Here is a 5,568-nt window from a genome sequence, read left to right on the forward strand (position 1 = left end):
TCTTTTATTTTTTTGATGGCAAATATGATATCAACCCTTTTCTAAAGTAAAAACCAAATAAATATGACATTTTACAAATACTATTTGTGAATCCTCTGTGTTCTAATGAAATCTTGGATGTTTTATAAAAATCTAATGAAAGAATTTTTTTTTTTTACTTGAAAAATTATTCTAACTGTATGCATTCTTGTCTGTATTCACCAATCTAGAGAGCATTGACGTGCACTGTTTTTTTTTGTTTTGTTTTTTTTTGGCAGAGACTTCTGTGAAATTTAGGGTATTGGTTTTTTTTATTGTAAATTTGGACTGCTCTACAAAATGGTGAAGGTATTGTGTACTAAGTAGTGAGCAGTAAAGGAATTTGGACACAAAAAAGATGTAGCATAGCAAGAATTGTTATTCCGACAAATTAAATTACTGTGTATTTATTTCTCAATAAAAGTCCATGGGATTTTGGCTTCTTGGAGGGAGCAGGTTACTTCCTGTTTGGAACGCAAGGTGGGAGGGGCCACTCAGTCCAGTTCTTTTATACAGTCGACAGACCTTGTGCACCTACTTTTGTATTTTCTACTTCATTAATAAGGGCTGCTCCTGATTCACAGCGTTTGGACTAAAGAAATACTCAAAAATTACATTTTCAGCTTAATTATAAGAAAAAATGCTTCAAAATTGGATTTAAAGAAAAAAAAATCAGTGGGTTTTGGCCAAAAAGTTGAGTTTCTTACTGGGTAAATCCCTTTGGATGGAATTTCTTCCACACAAAAAACACAGTTTTGGTAGGTGGAGGGAACAGTGTTGGCAAACAACTTTTTTTTTTATTTTAAGAGTATTTCTAGCGTGTATTATGATCCGATTAAGTGCTTTGGGTCAATGTTTTAATCCGCATTGTAACTGGGTTACTTCAACTGTCATCAGTGGATTATAAAGAAGGCTGCTAACACTTTTATTCCTGACATTTCTGACGTGATTGAGATTTATTCAGCTTTCGGCAGACAGAACCGCGCCTGCGTGGAGCTACCTGATCTCTCCCCCCTCCGACACCCCGGCTCCTCCTTCACCCTCCCCCCCGGCAGTTCATATCTGTGCCCGGAGGTTTGAATCTGCTCTGTGGCCCCAGCAGCCGCCATGCTGAGCTGAGAGACCCGACTAACTTTCACGCCGCAACTTCTCCTCGTCCTTCCTTCGTGAAATTAGGAAGACTTCCGCGCGGTGAGTACGTGTCGTGTTTCTAATGGAGTTCTAACGTTTGGGTTGTTAAAAGTTCACTCTTGAGAGTTTTCTGGTATCTGTTCGCGCCGCCGCAGACTTTTCCTCAGCCCAGCTGCACTTGTTGCACCAAACCTGCTAAGAGGCTCGAAATTGGAGAAAAAGAAGCGCCGAGATTTCTTTTAATATAATAATATTATAGCCCCCCCAAACTTCATATATGAAATAAAGCTGTTTCGTGTTTTTTTTTATTTTTTTTATTTCCACTATCAAGTTTCCAAATTTAAATGGACAAAGTTGGAGCCAAACAAACGTGAATGCATTGTCCATAAATCACGAGCAGCTGTTTGGACGCTAATTGCTTCAAAGTTGTGGTGTTACTAAATAAATACAATCGGGTGTTTTATTTGTAATCTTTTATTTTGAAAGTTTAAGCACATTTGATGTAAAATCTGGACTCTACTGCGCATGTTCAGTGTTGAAAATTGTTGTTTTCTTGCGTTTTCTATTCAATTTCCTCATTTTCTAGTTAAAAATTATTTATTTTTTTTCTAATGACGTATAAAATAATCATTTAAAGGATAAAATTTCAGAACTGTACGCAAATAAAAACTTTATTTAGCATAGAAAATGTTTTAATTACTTCATAGTGAACATTATTTAGATTTAATATTCTAAATCTTGCCTAAATACATGTTTTTTTTCAATTATTAGGTAAAAAGCGATTTCCTTTTTATCTAAACATGTGCAAAGTAGTTTTGTCATTTATTGCTCTTTTTTAGGTTAATACTGGAGAATTGCAAACAAATAAAATCTTTTTTGCATAAAAGTGATTTAATTGCTTCTTACTTGATATTATTGGGTTTTTAATTAGGTTAAATTTCTCTAAAAACGTTATAACTTAAATTTTTGTCATATTTCTGCCTAAATATAAGTTTTTCTTTCTGATTTAATCCAAATTAACATCACGTTGTTGCGTTTTCTTGTTTTTTTTTCAATATCCTGAAATATGTAATAATAAATGAATTCCTTTATGTTTTAACATAAAAAAGTAATACAAAACGTTGTTAGTGGGTCTTTTTGCTCTGTTTCTTAAGTTTAAAATGAAGAATTTCAAGCAAATACAGTTTTTTTTCTTAGTAGAGGATGCTTTATTGAGTTCTTATCGGTTTTTTAATAAATTTCAAATGTGGTCATATCTCCATAAAACTTTAATTTTAATAATATTTTGCCTAAATATAAGTTTTTCTTAATAACTTTAATCCAAACTGGTTTTTCCAGATATCTGTTGTTGACCACCTCTCCCCTGTCGCTCAGCATTTCAGCCTAGACTCTGGCATCCCTTCGCTCACAGGCTCAATCAGTAATTATCCTGCCTCATTGATTTCCATTCCACAGGTCCTTGTCTGTTGGAGATCAGGCATCGGTGCAGCCACCCGGATCTTGTCAATCTGACGGGCTGGCTGGCACCCGAGCAAGCCAGAGTCCTGCCAGCCAGACCCTGAGGGGTCAGCTGGCTAGAACAGGATATTGCTGCGTGACCGTCCACCAGCAACGGACAAATCTTTAAATCGCAGGCTGCATTCTGCCGTGCGCTTCAGACTCTTGTCTGTCACTCCCACTTTCCCTCGGGGAAGGTGTTCCAAGCTGACAGCGATCATGTCGATTTTTAAGCTTCTTTTTGTGCAGAACCGTCAACCTGAAGATATTTAAAATGAACTGCAAACCCTTCTATTCCCTAAATCTTTTTTCTTTTTATGCCTCTGCTTGCTTCTAGTTCACTACCAAACTTGTTTGTCTTTGATTTGTTTACATTCTTGAGAGCCTGACCAACTTCTAAATGTATATCCCTCCCACACGGACACTCGTATTGACAACACGGGACTTGCATGTGCTAAATCAAATTACACAGACCGCTTTAGCTTGATGAAAACCACACAAAGGCACGCAAACCCATCCTTAGAATTCCTTCTTAAAATCTTTAATCAATTTAAAATGGATTTAGAAAAAAGTGGGAGGCTCTTCGGGAAATGTGAAACTGAAGGGGAGCTTTGTTTTGAACTTGAACTGCGTGCAGCAGAAGCCTCGCTTTCGGATCTTCATGGTTGTTTACTTGGATGTCCTGGTTGTGTTTTCAATGCACACTTTGGCCGTTTGTCAGAAAGGCTTGGAAGAGCTTTTTACTGGAGCAGGTCCAGTGTGGAAATGTTTGCAGCTCAATATAAGAAGTTTTGGACCAGAGTTCCTGGTTTTCTCACTGAGCAGGAGTTATCTTGCAAACTGATACTTGATTTTGAGTTTTCTTTGGTTCTGGGGCTAGAAGGAATTTCCTGTCTTGGTTCTCATGAAAAGGCGGCAACACCTGCAGAAGATCCGCCCGGTATTGCTTCACCTCCTGCTGTGGAGGTGACTGTCGAAGGTGCAACCTTAGATCTAGATAAGGGGAACCCTATTGTTTCTGTGTACATCTAACAACCCAGTGATCTTCAAACACATTATGTCAACAGCATTGTATGTTCTCCCGCAGCATCCTAAAAGATGGAAACCGATGCAATGAACACAAACGTAAAGACACATTACAATGAAAATTATTTTATTGACATGTTCTTGTGGTGATTTTCTCACGATGGAGGACCTATGTAAAGAAAATTAAGTTTAAAACTGCTTTTATGAGTATTTTTTTAATTCAAATTGATTGTGGTGACAGCAATTGTATGTGCACCAATCTAGGGCTGGGTTGATAAAATCGATTCATCGATTTGAACCAATCTTAACTCAATAGATCAATTATCGATCCATAAAAATAAAGATCGATCTAGCACAAAACTTGAGTCAGCTAGCCTGATGCTAACGTTTAATGGAATTTCCCATTGGGTAGCTAATGCTAACGCTCGGCCAACTTAAACATACATTGCTGACTAAATAAACGTCTTTATATACTCACAGGCATGAATTTTCCAAACTCTTTTAAGGAAACATTTTTGAAGTAACCATTCGTGGTCTAAAGCCCAGATTTTTGGCTCATTCTTTGCTTATTTTTCTGGAAAAACTGTACTGCTATAGTGCAAGCTCCACCTAGTGGCCAAACTGAAACGCCCTCCAGGAGAAGCAGAACAATGTTTACAATGTTAATGATCTGAACTTTTTTATTAGAGCTTCTCCTTTTTAGAAACCAGTTAACACTGAATGCTGTTAACAATCTCATTATTTGACTAATACATTTTACAGTATGTGAACTGTATCAGATTAATATAAATATAATCAAAATGTATAATAGGTTATTAATGCATTTCTAAACAAATTTGTTTAAATGTGTGAACTCAAAAATTGAATTGTGAGGATCGAACAAATTGAAGAAAATCAGAATCGAATGGATCCAGACTCTGAATCAAATTCAACCAATTCTGGAAATTATTGATACCCAGCCCTACTACTATTCACTTACAGACAAATGGATCCATGCACGTCTTCGTTTTCTTCATCCGATCTGGTTACTGGCTCAAAACTGTATGACTGGATAACTCAGATATTGCTAGCCTTTTTTTGTTCCACCAGTAATGTTAGGTTGGGGTTGCAAGCCAACAGGAGACCATGTAAACAGATGTGTGTTGGGAAATGGGGGCGGGATTACCCTGCATCAACTCAGAAGTCCATTTCTAACAAACTACTGCTGCTCTGCCGAAACATTTTGAAGACTTCTAAAATATAGTTTTTGCATGACCTCGTTTTGTATTGGTTTGGGGAGATGTGTGACCACCCCCCACTTCCACATCAAAGACTAAAAGCCACACCCTACTGTTGTCCCCCCTGCAGCCCCAGGCCAGGGTAACTTCATCCTGTTGAAGAGAGTATAGTATCTGGGTCTGTATCAGCAGCGGAGGTGCATGTGTAGGCACTTCTTGCGCGTAGCATGTCATGCATAATGCATTACCACATTCCAGAGATGTCTCAGCAAAATTGCCTTACAAATTCTCTCAAAAATGTAAAATAAACCCTTTGGTAATGGTCACACACTCGTCCAGGAAATGTGACCAGGTTCCCAAGATGCTGCCCCCACAGCGGCGACTGGTGCTGGTGGGAGTGCAGGAAGCTGGCTGATCTGTTGCGGCGGCTCCGCTGACAGCTTACATGATGTTTTGAAAAGGTTCCCGGCGTTGTGTTATTGGGAGCAGGGAGCTGGAAGGGAATGGAGAGCGAGGGAGCCCACATACAGTACATTCTGTTGCAGTGGAGAGCACGACTGTTTGTCACAGCAAACAGCAGAAGGTGTTTTCCGTCTTTGTCCAAGTTTAGTCTGACAATTGCTTAGGATCCTGTTTTTTTTTTAGGTGGTGTTTATCCATGGTTGAGCTGTGGAGGCGG

The 5,568-nt window shown here is 38.4% G+C and overlaps 1 protein-coding gene across 6 annotated transcripts in view; it reads left to right on the forward strand.

The window, feature by feature from the left end:
- Positions 1–769: 769 nt before the first annotated feature.
- Positions 770–5,568, forward strand: part of sema4d (sema domain, immunoglobulin domain (Ig), transmembrane domain (TM) and short cytoplasmic domain, (semaphorin) 4D) — a 42,944-nt gene continuing 38,145 nt past the window's right edge. For 3 of the 6 annotated variants that reach the window (XM_036214474.1, XM_036214477.1, XM_024299315.2), the window contains exon 1: positions 774–1,209. The gene's annotated coding sequence lies outside the window, so the exon portion shown is untranslated. Of the gene's footprint in view, positions 1,214–5,568 lie in introns of all 6 variants that reach the window. The other 3 variants (XM_036214476.1, XM_036214473.1, XM_036214478.1) reach the window with 2 other exon arrangements.

The sequence above is a fragment of the Oryzias melastigma genome, linkage group LG12, assembly GCF_002922805.2.
Source record: "Oryzias melastigma strain HK-1 linkage group LG12, ASM292280v2, whole genome shotgun sequence".
NCBI lineage: Eukaryota > Metazoa > Chordata > Actinopteri > Beloniformes > Adrianichthyidae > Oryzias > Oryzias melastigma.